Consider the following 17633-nt stretch of genomic DNA (forward strand, 5'->3'; position numbering starts at 1 on the left):
TATTTTGCGCCTTTTTTGCCCAACACGCTTCTTGCGGCCCTGTTGGCTATTGGCCATGAAAAGCTTGATTGTTCAGTGATCAAGCTTCAAAAGTTTGGCAATTTCAAGACTGCTGCATCCCTCTAAAAGACATCTCACAATTTTGGACTTTTCAGAGCCCGTCAAATCTCTCTTCTGACCCATTTTGCCAAAGGAAAGGAAGTTGCCCAATAATTAAGTACACCTTATATAGGGTGATGATGTCATTAGACAACACCCCTCCTCATTACAGAGATGCAAATCACCTGATTTACTTAATTGGTAGTTGGCTCTCAAGCCTGAACAGCTTGGAGTAGGACAACATGTATAAAAAGTATCATGTGATCAAAATACAACTTGCCTAATAATTCTGCATGCAGTGTATGGTCCCTTATAACAGCACATCAACACACTGTTGACAAAGAATGCCATTCAAGTGATAGGCCTGTTTATGACCACAGGTCTAGGTTGCAAAAACGATGAACAATTGGTTACAAGCTTTTGCAATTATTGGCTGTATTATGGGCCAAAAGCACCCAAAATGTTGTTCAGAGCTTTTTAATCATATGGAATCTTTTTATAACGCTTATAAATCCTACAGCGGATCGGGTTGCTGGCGGTACGATGTGAAATTCCACAGGTGTTTGTCATTGCAGTCTGAGCTGGGTTGGAGTGTCAAGGCCACAGATGTCTGACTTTTCCTCATACTTGCACATAGGGCTAAGCCCTTTCTAGGAACGTCCACTGGTCCTGGTTCCTCAGAGGCTTCAGGGTCAGTGGCCGTCAGACGCCCTGTTAGCGAAGGTCATTGTAAATTTGCCGACCTCTGCAAGTACAAATACGAATATTCAGCTTGTGGAGGAAACCATCCTGAAGTTCGTTGTGCCATGACTCACAATTAAGCACCTACCAAAATAGTCAGGGACACCTGACCCTAAGGATGGAGATGAGCATACTCGTGATGGGTCCTTGGCTAGACATTTACCCCAATAAAGAAGCAGAGAAGCAATTGCATTCAGGTTTTACTTACGTGCTTTTCATTTCCTTTTTACTTACTTACTCAAGTCAGCTAGAGAACGACCTGATGTGCTTAGGGAAAAGATAAGTAAAGAGGTTGCTTTGGGCAGAATTGAGGGCCCTTTGTTTCACCCTCTTTTTATAACATGAGAGCACCCCCCTTAGGTGTGGTTCCCAAAGAAGAACCAGGAAAATTCAGTTAATTCATCACCTCTCTCACCCAAAAGGTTTTATCAGTGAATAACGATATCTATCCATAAGAGACTTGTCCCTGGTCAGGATGTCAGGGTCCTGGGACTCTTAAGTCAGACATAGAATATGCCTTCTGCCTCCTTCCATTCCATCCAGAATCTTATCTCCTGGGTTACCAGATGGAAGGCCTTTTTTATTTTGACACCTGCTTCCCTATGGGGTGTTCCATATCGTGTCACTATTTTGCACAAAGTCAGTCCTAGAATGGGTGACACAATTTGAAACTGGTTCCAGTTCAATTGTCAATTACCTTGACAACTTTCTCTTTGTGATCACATGTTTATATTTTGTTATTTAATGAAATGGTTTGGCATTATCAGCTGAAAAAAGTGAGGGTTCTACCATGACACTTTCCTTTTGGGCATTGAAATAAACATGGTTAAGATGGTTTTCCGCTTAAGCATGGACAAATTGGAAAAATTAAGGGTTTCATGTTTTTGTTCAGTCTCAAAAGTCAACTTCAAACAATTGCAATCATTATAGAGTCATCTTGTCTTTGCTTGCCGGGTAATGCCCATGTCATGCGTTTTTTTCACAGCTTTTGCCTGTGGCTACTCGCAGAGCTAAGGCGCAGGGCCATATATTCAACTTATGGAGCCCTTGAAAGCCGACTTTGCAGTATGGCATGAGTTCTTGGACAAATACGATGGTCACACGTGCGGCATCTCGGGTGAGCAGAAAAACTCACAGCTATCATTTACAGATGCCTCTGGTTCCCATGGTTTTTGGGCAATTTTTGATTTGGGTTATTACACTTATATGTGGCTGGAAGCATTGAGTGACACAGGCCTGTGTAAGATTCTTGTATTGTTGGAGTTGTTCCCCATAGTTGTGGCTGTTGAAATTTGGGAAGAATTGTTGGGAAGTCAACACATTTGCTTCTGGACAGAAAATTTGGGAGTCGTCATCATGATCCAGTTGAATGGCCACCAATGTCTCCCGATCTGACCCCCTTAGACTTTTTTCTTTGGGGTCATCTCAAGGCAATTGTCTATGCTGTGAAGATACGAGATGTGCAGCATCTGAAACAACGGATACTGGAAGCCTGTGCTAGCATTTCTTCTGCAGTGTTACTATCAGTGTGTCAAGAGTGGGAGAAGAGGGTTGCATTGATAATCCAATACAATGGGCAGCACATTTTATAAGTGGTCATAAACTTGTAAATAACTCATGAAAGAATAAAGTTACGTTAAAACCAAGCACACCATTGTTTTTCTTGTGAAATTCTCAATAAGTTTGATGTGTCACAAGACCCTCATCACATTGAAAAAAATAAAGTTGGATCCAAAATAGCCGAATTCAAAATGGCCGCCATGGTCACCACCCATCTTGAAAAGTTTTCTCACTCCCATATACTAATGTGCCACAAACAGGAAGTTGATATCACCAACCACTACCATTTTATTTAGGTGTAGCCATATAAATGGCCCACCCTGTAGATGACTCTCTTTCTTGTTTCCTATGGCAGAACTTTTGCAGATTGCATCCGGGTGCAGATTTGGACGGCACCCCATGCCCAGGATACCCATGGGACCTGGCGGACCTCAGCAATTTGGTAACTCCGGCAACAGCACGGTAAGGCATGGCAGGAATAGTTGTCTGTGGCAGCTGACAGCAGTATTGAATCTCTGGAATCCTCCCGCCTTGAGGGTACTGTTAGATTTTGCTAAAAATTAGAAATTCTTAGGTTTTAAGCTTGGTTACACAGCGTAAGCTTTCTAGGGTTGTATTTTATTTTAAACTAATGAGTTGGAGTGTCACTAAAATTTTTTGATAAAACAAGCCATGAAAGGCTGGAGAAAGGAACACATTTGAGCCAAGTCCCATTGGCCAATTTCATCCAGTCTTCGTCACAACTAGTAGCAGCTACTCATAGTGTCTGCTTTAAGAACTATAAGGCAGTTTTGTTTTCAGCCATTTTCAGTTTTGCATTCGGCTAGCATATCGCTTTCCAGCTCCCCGATTTAAAGGGAACCTGTCACCCCCAAAATCGAAGGTAAGCTAAGCCCACCAGCATCAGGGGCTTACCTACAGCATTCTGTAATGCTGTAGATAAGCCCCTGATGTATACTGAAAGATGAGAAAAAGAGGTTAGATTATACTCACCCAGGGGTGGTCCCACTGTGGTCTGGTCCAATGGGCATCGCGGTCCGGTCCGGGGCCTCCCATCTTCTTACGATGACGTCTTCTTGTCTTCACGCTGCGGGTCCGGAGCAGGTGTACTTTGTCTGCCCTGTTGAGGGCAGAGCAAAGTACTGCAGTGCGCAGGCACTGGGAAAGGTCAGAGAGGCCCGGCGCCTGCCCAGGTGAGTATAATCTAACCTCTTTTTCTTATCTTTCAGGTTACATCGGGGGCTGGTTAATATGCCGTAATACAGATATTGTTGGTTTAAATAAATTCTGTGACCGACTTTCATTCAGCAAAAAGGTTATGGTTTGTCTGGCCTGATTATTTCTGATAGTTATAAGGGGAGGTGAATAAAAAATAAATGGAAAGATGTGCACTTGGGGGGGGGGGGGGTCGCTATTTGATATGTTTGCTTGCATGTCAGCAGTCACAGGTATTTTGTAATATTCAGGAAGAAAAGTTTTTTTCCACCACCAGGCGCAAAACAGTAACAATGCAGTGACATGACAAGAATCTGCATAACTAAGCATATGCTAAATAGTTGCAAGTCAAATTTATGTATGAGATATCTGAGATGATTGTGTATAAAATTATGCAAGTCTCACATTTGAAACAGTAGTGGATGGTGAGGTATGGAGCCTGAAAGTCAAAAGTTGAAATCATTATTACCTTTTTCTCGCCAGTGTATGTCATCTCTCTGTAGGTCACCAGTTTATTGTATGTAACTGACATAGCGGACTGATTGAATTATGGAGATTTTTAAAAATAAGACTATTTTCAGTTTGACCTTTATATTTAATAAAAGTTACAGTTCTTATAATACATAAGTGTAGGAAGGGCCAGAGGGTGCTAGAGTTGTAGTCATGGCCGACAGTAATCCTTGTACAACTCCCTGGTCCCTTCCCCGTAAAAGTTCACAATTCTTCGCTGTGTTACCTCTGTGCTGGATTTTTTTAACCCATCTGAACTAGCCCGGTATGGAGATAGTTGCCTCACAGACGGCTCCGGAATAAAAGAGACACATTCCGGGTTAACTTAAATGACAACTTCTTTACTCAGCACAGCTTGATCAATTACAAGCACTTCGGGTAACGCACACAACACATTGTTCTCTGTCCCTGCTCTGCCCTTTCCGTCTTTGCATTCAGCCCCAGGTCAGACCGCTTCTGTCGGTCCCGCAGAATCGATTCCATCTGGAATTCTTGCCTCACATGTGGGAGTCCTATACCGTTTCGTCCCGGTTCTAAGTACTGCCGCCCAGGCAAAGATCTGCCACATGTCATGTGTAGTGACCGTGCTTACCTATCTTGTTGCTCTATAGGGACAGACTTCCTTCAGCTGCATCCGCAGCACTTATGTTCTCTTTTCCTCCTAGAGGAATCCGTTCTTTATAACTGTTCTATGCGGGACCTCATCTTAAACATTGCGGGGCACAGCAACTTCTGGCTGGGCATCCTTGTGAGCTACACGGGTGCTCAGGCCCTGACTCCAGCTAACTAAAAGCAGGAAGCTCTCACTAACTTATGCACTGTGCCCCTCCTACTCTAACTACATAGTACAGTGCCCCCCTCTAGTGGCCAACTAGGGACACTACGCCCCTGACAGTAAACTGGGCCTGGGAACGTACTTTCCCTAATAGTGTGCAAAACATATATATTTATAGAGCAATACACACGTAGTGTGTAGCAGTACTATTGTACACAGTGACAATACACTTTAGCAGTGCCACTGTGTATGAACACATTAATCAAATACACATCACATTATACATACTTAAAGGGGTTGGGGAGAAAAGGAAACAATATACGCATTTGCATCCCCTACATAAGTACCAATTTTATCACTAGATACCACAAAAATAGTTACATGTTCACATGTAAATTGCCACAAGAGATGTGAGAAATGTATATGAATCTGGGTGTGACAGACCCCCCTGCCATGTCTTTCTAAGTGCCATTCATGTGCCAAAACTGTCCACAAAATTAGTCAGTGATTTAATAGACATGCCTTTGTTCACACTATCAGCCTTCGAGAAACTTTGGTCCAGATATGCAGTCCTGTGTGGTAAATTAAGTTGGTCTTCTAAAAGTGTTCTTCTAAGTGACCAAATCTTTTAAGGGACATTCCATGAAAATACAGTCTCCTATGTACTTAACGGCAGGTATCATTAACAAAGCCCCGATTAAAAGCAGCTCTTACAGAGGCTGGAAACACAGATCCAGTAGCTATACGTCTCTTCTTGTAGTGACAGCCACTCAGGCCATAAGCAAACACTGGCAACTGATGACGTGTCAGATAGATGAGAGTCCTCTTTATCACTGCATGCATGCTGACCAGCGCTCACTTGAGAAGCCTTTCACTTGCTTTTGCTCACCGAATATTGATCCCAACAAGTAGTCAGAACAAGATTCATCTGAAAACCAACACGTTAGTAGACAGTGGGACAGATGCCTGCATTATTGCTCCTTACACTGAAATTTCAGCTATTTTGATCATTTCATGGCAGATAGTGGCGTCTGTCAAAGCATGATTTCTTGCTACTGTATCATCGACAAGATAAATAAACCAACACAAACACTCTATAAAATATATGTATATAGGTGTCAGTGCTAAATGGAATTACATTTGTCTAATATTTTATGCTATTTTTTATTTCATCCACATATTTTTCTAAAAACATTAGATGTCCTTCAGAGAACATTTCAATGTTCTTGGCTTGTAATTGCTAAAAACAAAACTGCATTTATTCACTTTCAAATTTTTTTTTTAAGTTTTTCATGACCAGGGAAAGTTTGAGCATTGATGCCATGTACAAAAGTTCAGATTTTGTAATGAAGCCTTAAAAAAAGGGGGATTTTTATGTCCTAGTATTTCGAAATATTTTTTGGGGAGGAAGTGGCACATAAAACTTTCTTTTTTTACCTCAATAGTTTTCTCATAGCCTTGAAATATTTTCTAAGACTTTTATTTCAATAAATAGAAAGGAAAAAGCATTTTTCATCCATAACACTGGTTTGATGGGGCCAACAAACATACTGCAAACCTTCTGTTCTGAAACTCTGGGCAAATCCTTATAATCCATTATATTGAGATACTAGGGTCTTTTAACATACCATACTTTTAGTCTGGTGGTCAAAATGCAAGCTTATTTATTAATTCACAGCTCTTTATAGACATCATCGGTCCCCCGTGGGATTCACAATTTAAGTAACTCTTATTAGTATATCTTTGGAGTGTGGGAGCAGCCTAAGTAAAACCCCATATGGAATAATGATGCAGCTGAATCCGCGCTCAAGGGATAACAAAACGCAAGGAAAGTACAGAAATAAAATGGTGTGACCACCTAAATGAAACCTCCCCCCCCCCATCAATTGCCTGTGCTGGGCACTGATGCAGAAAAAACAATGAGACCGCAAGGAGTTAATAAAGCCCGTGCTGCTGGTGCCCTGCAAATAGAATGACCATCACATGTAGGCTGCAGCTGGCTTAGTGTCACCTATGAAAGCCGGGATGGCTTCTTGACCCCATATAAAATAGTTTGGAAAACTGTGACAGGTATGGGTCTACGTCAATGAAATATTTGGATTGTAGAAAAAAAGAATCATAAATCTGTGGTAAAATGACCTGCATTAAAGGGGTTGTTTGGTATTAGACTACAAATGTGACTGCAGACTTGTGAATCCTTACAATGTGGCCACATTCTGACTAGACTTGTCTGGTTTTGCTTGCATTGAGCAAGACCATGCATGTCTAGTTGGCACGTGACCGCAAGTATGGAAATCGCATACTTTACAGCCACGCTTCTACCGCACCAGCGCCAGCATTTGAGAATCCTCACAGCGCGCACTACACTCGATGTGAGGATTCACAAGTCTGCAGTCACATAGAGAGACTGCAGACTTGTAGCTTAAGGCCGGACAACCCCTTTAACAAATATCAGAAAACGCTAAGATTTTATTTGTCTTGAAAAAATAAGTAGCATCATAGCTTTTTGAAGCATACGCGCAGGCCATGCACAGCCTACTCGGTAGTTTTAGAGAATCAGTGCTAAGCTGCAAGCCGCTCAATGAGCCTGGTCATCGCGTGTTTTAATTTGCAGGTTACACTTCAAAAACGAGGGTATTTTTCCCCATGCCTGATCAAGGTCAAATCTCTATTAAAATACCCTTAGGTTCTCATTCTGGAGAAATGAACTGGTAATACATTTGGCAAGTTAATCTGTGGATTGACTTCTCACATAAGACCAGCTGTTACGCTTCTAAGTACATGCAGTATTTACCTCTAATAATGAAATGACTAAATACAATGTAAAGGCAAGAAAAGGAACACATTGCTTTCCTGCTACTGAGGTATAATTATAGATTTAATAATCTGATTTGTCAAAACTGTCAGACGCAAGTGGATCATCTGGAGAGCAGATGAAGAAAATATTTATAATTATGGGTTCATGTTTGTAGTCAGTCCATCAAAATCACTGTAGCTGTAAGCTCAAAGGACGAGTCAGCAGGGGAATCAACAATAAAAAAAATACCTGTATATACAAGCAGTAACCTCTGCATGGCAGGATAATTACTTAGCAAGCATGACAAAATACAGCAATCCTAATTATAGAAATCTCTGTATTTCTTGTTTTTTAACTAAAGTATTTATTATGAAAGAAAATCTTACGTATCGAAATGTAGCAGCGGATACAACAAGAATTGCAACATATTATTATTTTAGGTTAAAAAAAAATATTTCTTAGGCTACTTTCACACTAGTGTTTTCTGCAATCCGTCACAATGCGTCGTTTTGCAGAAAAAACGCATCCTGCAAAAGTGCTTGCAGGATGCGTTTTTTCCCCATAGACTTGTATTGACGACGCATTTGCGACGGATTGCCACACGTCGCATCCGTCGAGCGACGGATGCGTCGTGCTTTTGCGGACCGTCGGGAGCAAAAAACGCTACATGTAACGTTTTTTGCTCCTGATGGACCGCTTTTTCCGACCGCGCATGCGCGGCCGGAACTCCGCCCCCACCTCCCCGCACCTTACAATGGGGCAGCGGATGCGCCGGAGAAATGCATCCGCTGCCTCCATTGTGCAATGCGTTAAACGCTAGCGTCGGAATCTCTCCCCGACGCATTGCGATGGGGAGATTCTGACGCTAGTGTGAAAGTAGCCTTATATGCCAGGAACTTGTATAATATCACAATAGAATCATTCAAATACTAAAAGAAAAGTCACCTAAACACTAAAAATATTACAATAAGATCACGAGTTCAATCTTGGCAGTTTTACGATTAACCAAAAAAAAAAAAAAATCGTGACTTTCGGAAGGCAAGGAGGAAAAAAAAAAGAAAAGTGTAAAAAAAGAAAAAAAGAAAAGTGGCCGGGAAAGGGTTAAATATTCACATTATGATGGCAGTTCTATTATGCGTAAATGGATATAATGCATGTGCATTAGTAAATTGCTCTTTTATTCACCCTTTTCTAACGAAATACCTGGAGGTGAAGGTAATTCTAACCGAGCGGAAAGGAGGCCATTGAACGCAATTGTACATTACACAGATACAAAAAGTAAAGAATCTGTCAGATAACCCAGGTCGTATCTGAGGGCAGAGTTCACAGACCCCAGTCACAAGAACTGAAGGCATCTTCACAGTGATCCCTGTTGTTCCTTGATAACTTAAAATAGATATTCCAAGAGCATTTTCCCTGTCTTTATCAAAACTATCACTATTATTATCCCCATCAATGTCAGATGCATTCGAACGCTCTTACAGAGTTGTCATTAGTCCCATTACCGGCTAAAATACACACAAGGTCCTTTATTCAGGAGCAGCAGACCCATCACTGAGCATTGTCAGACATCAAGTGGAAGAAGCTTGTAGCTAAAAAGTTGCCTCTTCACTACGGCAGTTTCTGCAATACAATCCTTTTAAAGGTAATTGGCGAAATGGTAACCAGTATTTCATACTCATCCGAGCACCTCCAATACATCGGTACACATGCACATAATGGCTACACCTTTTGTCAGCTAAAAACTAACGCTGTGTTGTGGTTCTCAACTGCGCGCGGCTCAAGCAGCTCCTCACTCACAGCACCGCTGAAGATCTGAAAATATCCGGTAATGTATATATATTCTCAGAGTATTAGATGGCTCTAATTTTCTTTCTGGTGCCATGAATTAGGTTTCGTGCAGACCACCGTATTATTGGTGCGATCTGACAAACCATAGGAACAATGTTATTTAATGAGGCCGTGCACGTCTGATATTCTTCCTCGAACAGAGACAGTCCGAGGAAAAATTTGCAGCATGCTCAATTTCTAGCTGATATTCGGATCGCACTCGGTCATGCAAGTCAATTAATTCGTGGAAAAAAAAGGACTGCACACTGACAAAATGGAGAAGATGGAGAATAGTTTCTTTCCATCTTATCTAACAAAATCGGATCACACTATGATCAAACTCTGATTAGCATAAAGGGCCCGATTCTGACAGAACATACTTTTGCATGATTGTGGCCTTATGATAAGTCATCAATATCAGATCATGGCATTGCGAGACCTGGCACCCTCACAGATCAGCTATTCTCAAGAGACATTTTTATAATTTACTCATTTTATTATGAGCATTGAATGGACATGAAACCCATTTGCAGGAAATCCATCTATTTCTATTTATTTATTTGCTCTATGAAAAGTCTAACCAAAAACCATATGAATATGCATAAAGGTCACAAAAATCTAAAAAAAAATTCAAGGATGTAAGAAAAAGGGTCTATTTTGGTGTAGAAAAATCTTCTACAAATACTCAAGCGTTGGCAGGAAAACTGCTGGATAAAATGGCACGTTTTACTTGTGTTTTTACTCGCCTTATTCGCATTTATCTGCCAAGTACGCTGAAATAAGTGACATGCTGAAGATTTGATAAAACGCATGGAAAATATAAGCATCATGTGAATGAGATTTGATAAATTTTTTTCACTTTGCTTGTACTGAAAAAATGGAGCATTTTTACGCTTGAAAAATGCGTGGCAAAAACGCATCATGTGAATAAGCCCTAACAGGCATTAATTAATACATAGCAAAATAGTAAATATTATACAATACACAACAGTCTTTTCTTCGACATGACCATTCTCACCAACTTTTTTATTACAAGCAGACTATGCTTTACATTAGGTAAAGCAATGACAACAAAAAATGTTAACGTCAAGATAAAATATGTAATCAATGACAATCTCATAATCATTCACTGCTGGGCATGTTTATAATGAGCAATGATAGAGAATGCTCGCCCTATGTAAACGTCTCTAGAGGGATGTCCCACCAACAATAGATTCCAGTGAGGCAACTCATAGCTAGCTTTACTGAAATAGATAGCTTTACAGAAATTCAATAATTAAAAAAGTTGAAAACTTTTTGGGGAGCATGGGTTGTTATAAAATACTACATAAAGGCCTCATCTCTTGTCAACCCCGTGGATCCAGATATAACGTTCATCTGGAAAAATTGACTATACCATGATCTGTGTCACTGGACCTCTTAAAAGGGGTTTTCCAGTACTTTACATTGATGGCCTATCCTTATGATAGGTCATCAATATCAGATTGGTGTGGGTACGATAACCAGTACCCTCACCGATCAGCAATTCTTGGGGCCGCCAACCAGAAGTGATCATTTGTGGAGTGGAACAGCACAGTTCTGTCAACACCAAGCGGAGTAATGCAGATCTAAACCTATTTGTGTGAATAGGGGTTGATGGACAGTTCTCAGCCAAGGCCACTATACCGCTAACAGAGCTGTGTACCCCTTTAAGAGGTCAGATCCTCAGAAGTGAAATGTCTGGATCAGCATCTCATCAGAGAAATATCAGATCTAATCCAGTCACCAGATGGCTGCAGCCAATCACAGGCTTTAGAGATCCTGTGACATTTAGAAGGTGCAGTAATTGCTTCCAGAGATGGCACTGACCACCAAATTTGCCTTCTCTGGACCCACAGGATTGACAGGAGGTAATTATGCCTATAGAAAAAAAATGTAGTCAGCTTACCGGTCTTCAGAGAAATCCCCAGACCTGCCAACGCCCAGCACGGATCGGGATGAGCGCCCACGCCAAATGGAGACAAGAGGAGAAATGATCCAGCTGGATCATTTCTCCTCTTGTCGTAATTATGCCTATTTTTTATAGATAACTCATGCCCCTCAAAAAAATGTTTTCAACTTTGGACAACCCCTTTGAAAAGGTTGCGCCATCTAGACAACCCCTTCATAAAATGTGTCCAGTTTTACCACCTGGGTACAGTCGCTAATTGTAGTATTAAGTATCACACACATTCAAGAAAATAGCAACCGTGTCATACACCTATAAAAATATTCTGATACTTTGTTAAAGACTTCAAGCTTCAAAACAGTTTCCAATTGCAACAAGCAGGAATGTAAAGGCAGCTTTGACACATAATACTGGCAGAAGATTCAAGTTATTCAAGATTTATATACATCATCATTACTATTATGGTCAAGCTAATATGCTACAATATTGAGAAAACAAAGGATAGTCTCTCCTCGGTACCCTCACGATAATCATATCAGTCACTAGGCAGCGGCTCTACTTGATGTTTGCTTTGTATGTATATTTTTGTTGATGTAAGGTAAGCTTGCTAAGAGTGCTGTCTGTGATAACTCCCCTCCGCAGGCTAACACTTTCCGAGCTCCTTAAGCTCCTCTGAATTCATATCAGTGCTCATGGAATGGGATCAGTGTATACTCACAGGCATCATTTAGCATACCTTCCAAGGTATGTCAACAAAGGCACGGGTGCAACCGGCTTTGCATATTGCAGAGGGTGACGGCAACCAGAAATACCAGCAGGGACCTGTTACTGATTTAAACAAGATGGATACTGTTGTTATGGTCACTAATCTCTGACCTACTTAAAATGAGTTCATTTTAAACAGCTACTGATTCAGACAGCTACTTACAGCTTTGTCACTGAATGTGAACCAAGATCAACTATGGCCATCAACTGCTAACTCAATGCATGGAACATCAATCTGTGTTTAACTGTATTTCTTATCACATCATTATAGGGAACCAGTCACCATTTTTGTGTCATGCCAGCTAAAAATATCATCTTTCTAAGCATTTGTTATGCATTCCCTAAATACTTATGTAACCCAGATTACCCCTGTATACCCTGAAAAATGTGAGAAATTTGCCGCCTAGTATGCGCAGAATGTTTTGCCCAACTGCGGGCAAAGTTGAAAAGCAGAAGTGCGCATGTGCAGGCAAACGCATTTCCGGTACATGTAAGTAGTTCCAGTACATGAGCAAGAAATACCTTTGCCGGCGCATGCACACTTCTGGCTTTCGGCTTTGCCCGCAATTGGGCAAAGCATACAGCGCAATCGCGAGACACTATGTGTCTGCGCAGGTGCGAAATTTCCCAACAGCGATGAGGATGACACAGGAGGCATCATCCATGTCCAGGACGCCAAGCAGCAGCCGGTGGGAGGGGTGAAGTGGCCTGAAGCCACATCCACTGGTCTGGATGAACCCAATTATAATACAGCACGGGTGAAATTCAGGGCTATACAGGGGGAAACATAAGCTTTATGGAATGCAGTGCAGAAACTGAGCAAGATGATATTTTTAGCTGGTATGACACAAAAATGGTGACAGGTTCCCTTTAAGCAAAGGATTTCTGTAAGTTAATTTATGCATGCTATCCTAAATAGTGAATATTAATATTTAATGTATTTCAATTTATGATAGCTTTTACGTAAACATTTAGCAATTCAGTTCATAGCTATATTTAGGCATCCTAGTCTTGGGTCTTTTTTTTTACTATATTTAGATTGTCTGTCTTTATTTAGAGGGTTTGACCTAGGTCTTTATTCATACTGGAGTTTGGTTTGGGACCTGCATCTATTCTAGGGTCTGATCTGGGGATGAACTTTATTTAGGGTCTGTCTGCTCTATATTAATGCAACTGTTCAGGGCAGCAAAGTGGCTCCACAGTAAGTTTTCTTGCCTTGTAGAATTGTGGTCTTGGGTTCAAATTCGATTATACTAGGTATACACTATTTACATGGGAGATGACATACAGGTATATACTATATACAGGGGAGATGACATACAGGTATATACTATATACAGGAGATGACATACAGGTGTATACTGTATATAAGGGAGATGACAAACATGTATATACCATGGGGAAAATCAGAGGTGTGAGGTGAAATGAGAGGTGTGAGGTGAAAATGAGAGGTGTGAGGTGAAAATGACAGGTGTGAGGTGAAAATGAGAGGTGTGAGGTGAAAATGAAAAGGTGTGAGTGCAAAATGAGAGGAATGAGGGTAAATAGTGGATTGATTAGAAAATGACAGATGTGAGGTCGAAATGACAAGTGTTAGGGGGGAATGAGAGGAGTGAAGAGGGGAAAATAAAAGGAGTGAGGGGGAAAATGAGAGGTGTGAGGGAGAAAATGAGAGATGTGAGGGGGGAAAATGAGAGGCGTGATGGGAAAATAAGAGAAGTGAGGTGCTATAACTAACCACAGATATTTACTATGCCCAGGCAATGCCAGGCTCTTCAGCTAGTCTAATATATAAAGATGAATGTGTGTGTATGTCCAGGATTGGCATCTGCACCGTCGCAGCTACAGCCACAAAATTTTGCACAGTCACACGTCTGGACATCGAGAGCGTCATAGGTTATGTTGTGAGGCAAAATTTCGAAATTTTAACACCGCGCGTTCCAATTCACCAAACAATTTTGCCCCTATCAACATAATGAGGAAAAAGTGAAAGGAAAAGTGTTGGAGGCAAATTGACAGCTGCCAGATGTGAACAAGGGGGACTTAAAGAATGAGAGCGATGGCGTTAAAGAATATATACCGTACAGTTGCTAAGGTGGGGCCCTGATATAGGATACTCACCACACACGGGGATATGAACCCACACACAAAATGCGCCACACAATACCATGTGTTTGAACACACCTTCAGCACACATTTCACCACACATACACCAACCTCGCCACATAAATGTCGAAACACAAAAGTCGCCACTCCAAACTCGCCACATGCGAAACTCGCCACATGCTAAACTAGGTTCACGCAAAACTCGCCACACATGCAAAACTCACCTCATGGAAAACTCGCCACACGCAAAACTTGCACACGCGGAAAAATTTCCACATGCACAAAAGTTGCAACGCATGCAAAAGTTGCCTCACAAAACTTGCACATACTCAAAAAGCACCACACATAAAACTCGCCACGCGCAAAACTTGCTGCACACAACTTGCTACATTAACCTGTCACATGCAACTTGACACACAAAAATGTTGCTACACGCATGTGGCCACACAAAACTTATCTCACAAAAGTTGCTACATGCATGTCGCCACACACAACTCAACACACACAACTTGACACATGAAAAACACCCTAAAACACACACAAGTCTGTTATTATCATTCAATAATAAAAATCTGATTAATAAGCAGACAAACTACAAGAGCAACAAATGTACCATATAGGAAATACGGCAGCTGTCAGTAACATGACCTGTCTATTATGTGTATGTGTGAGCTAATATATACTGCCAGGGGGAGGGCTTCCTGTTGGCTGGGGATCTATCAGGCTGACAATTTAGCTTACAAATACTGAGGTAAAAATACTGACCAAATAACATGTGAATGAGGTCTAATACAGGAGGCGATGACACACAGAAATATACTACATACAGGAGGAGATGACATACAGGTATATACTATATACAGAAGGAGATTACATACAGGTATATACTATATAAAAGAGGAGATGACACATAGGTATATACAGGAGATGACATACAGCAAATATATACTATATACAGGGGAGATGACATACAGGTATATACTATATACAGGAGATGACATACAGGTATGTACTATATATAGGAGGAGATGACATACAGGTATACACTATATACAGAAGAAATGACATAGAGGTATATGTATATACTGAGGGGAAAATGATAAGTGTGAGGTGAAAATGAGAGGTGTGAGGTGAAAATGAAAAGGTGTGAGTGCAAAATGAGAGGAGTGAGAGAAAATAGTGGAGTGATCGGAAAATGACAGATGTGAGGTTGAAATGACAAGTGTTAGGGGGGAATGAGAGGAGTGAGGGGGGAATGAGAGGAGTGAGGGGGAAAATGAGAGGTGTGTGGGAGAAAATGAGAGATGTGAGGGGGAAAATGAAAAAAGAGAAGTGAGGTGCTATAACTAACCACAGATATTTACTAGGACCAGGCAACGCCGGGCTCTTGAGCTAGTAAATATATAAATAAGGTGTTTGTCTAACATCAGAATGTATTTAGGGGCCTAGTCTAGGATATGAACGTAGTTGTGTTGGTCTCGAAGCTGGGGATGGCCTCAAAAGGTAGGTGTGAAAAATGTCTCAACATCAAACTCTGCAGTCTTCAGGAGAAAGAGTCATGGTGGTCTAGATCAGATGGAGAAAAAAAGGCGATTTAATGTCTACAATCACAGATTATATCACCATTAATAAGGATTTATAGAGGAGCTATCAACTTTCCTTATATGTCTGTTACCGAAAATCATTGTATTTCACAAAAAGAATATAAAGGATCTCCACGAAGACTGGGGCTCATGGAGAAATGTAATGTGTCCCTACATGGTTTAGCACTGTTACCATGATTTAGCATTTTCTAGGGTCACAGATCTAATTGTCAATGCTAACACTGAAAGGCTTATGGCAGTGAGGTGTGTAGGGTCAAAAATTTGGAGAAAAGCACACAGGCTGTGTGGTCTACTTAATCCACAGAGGTACACTGTTGTCTCTAAGCTATAAAATGTGGGTTATTGGCCAACAAAGAAAATATTATTAGAAAAATAGCATGTCACTCATTTGTTGAATACATCTATTATATGAGAATTGGGAGGCATTTGTATTTTTTAAAAAAAGTTAATAGTTTCATTTTTACATACGGTACCTAATACATATGAAACAATTTCCCGTTTAACCCTAGTCTACATAGTTTGACCTACAGTCACATAAGTGATTACCCCAAGTCCATTAATAGCTGACATCCTCCAAAAAAATGTTAACTTTGTAACAATAATTTGCAAGAAGTCTTTTTTTTCATTTTGGAAATATGTATTTTCTCTAAGATTCTTCAGTGGAATCCCCTTTTAACTGCATGATACGAAATGTTCTACATATGGAGAAACAGCTGGAACAGATCACCTTTACTACTCTAACACAGCGATTTGTATATTTCCATTTATAAGTTTGGGTGTCTTTGGTGTGGTCAGAAATATTGCTTTGCTTTAAAATTCTGGTTCCTAAAATAGCCAGTGGTTGGAATTTAACATTTCTGTATAGTAAGCAAAATACCCATCCTACATAATAATTTACACGTATAGTTCTTAAAATAATAATAAAGAAAAAACCTGCCAACATCACCATTTTAAAAGAGAAAAAATGGAAAACGTGTAAATGGTTTATAACATTATAACATATAAAACCATAGTATAAAAAGTGAAGCAGGAATGTTTTATTAGGAGAGAACAATCTTATAAAAGGAACAGGAGATACAATCGTAGATGGCAGCGCAGCTGAGTGAAGTTTGACAACACAAGTTCCAGAAACATAAAATATCCTTGTGCAGTTTGTGCTCTGCCCATGTGTTCTGCTGGTAATATAAGCTATATAGGATATGTCCAGTGCGGTGCTAACTCCAGTCCATTATACAGCATAAGTAATAAAACTAAGACTGGTTTATGCCTAAATTATGGTTGTGAAGAGCAATATGCATCTAGGACACAGAATTAATATGGCACACTATGTTTGGCACATTTGTATGGGGCTTTATGTGAGCTGGCATAATTCTGGTCAGTCTTACTAGTAAAGGTACCGTCACACTCAGCAACTTTCCAACGATCACGACCAGCGATACGACCTGGCCGTGATCGTTGGAAAGTCCTTGTGTGGTTGCTGGAGAGCTGTCACACAGACAGCTCTCCAGCGACCAACGATGCCGAAGTCCCCGGGTAACCAGGGTAAACATCGGGTTACTAAGCGAAGGGCCGCGCTTAGTAACCCGATGTTTACCCTGGTTACCATTGTAAATGTAAAAAAAAAAACCACATACTCACATTCCGGTGCCTGTCACATCCCCGGTGTTCGCTTCCCTGCACTCCTCCTGCATCCTGTGTAAGCGC

General features: G+C 40.8%; 1 protein-coding gene and 1 long non-coding RNA gene across 6 annotated transcripts in view; one reads left to right on the forward strand and one right to left on the reverse strand.

Annotated features, from left to right (window-relative positions):
- BCAS3 (BCAS3 microtubule associated cell migration factor) overlaps window positions 1-17633 on the reverse strand; it is a 1718074-nt gene that overhangs the window by 247848 nt on the left and 1452593 nt on the right. The window lies entirely within an intron of this gene.
- The window catches only part of LOC138670147 (uncharacterized), an 81987-nt gene that overhangs the window by 31146 nt on the left and 33208 nt on the right, over window positions 1-17633 (forward strand). Inside the window, exon 2 of the long non-coding RNA XR_011319305.1 lies at window positions 2756-2862. This is a non-coding gene — a long non-coding RNA (uncharacterized lncRNA). The remainder of the gene's footprint in view (window positions 1-2755; window positions 2863-17633) is intronic.

This window comes from Ranitomeya imitator, chromosome 3 (assembly GCF_032444005.1).
Source record: "Ranitomeya imitator isolate aRanImi1 chromosome 3, aRanImi1.pri, whole genome shotgun sequence".
Taxonomy (NCBI): Eukaryota; Metazoa; Chordata; class Amphibia; order Anura; family Dendrobatidae; genus Ranitomeya; species Ranitomeya imitator.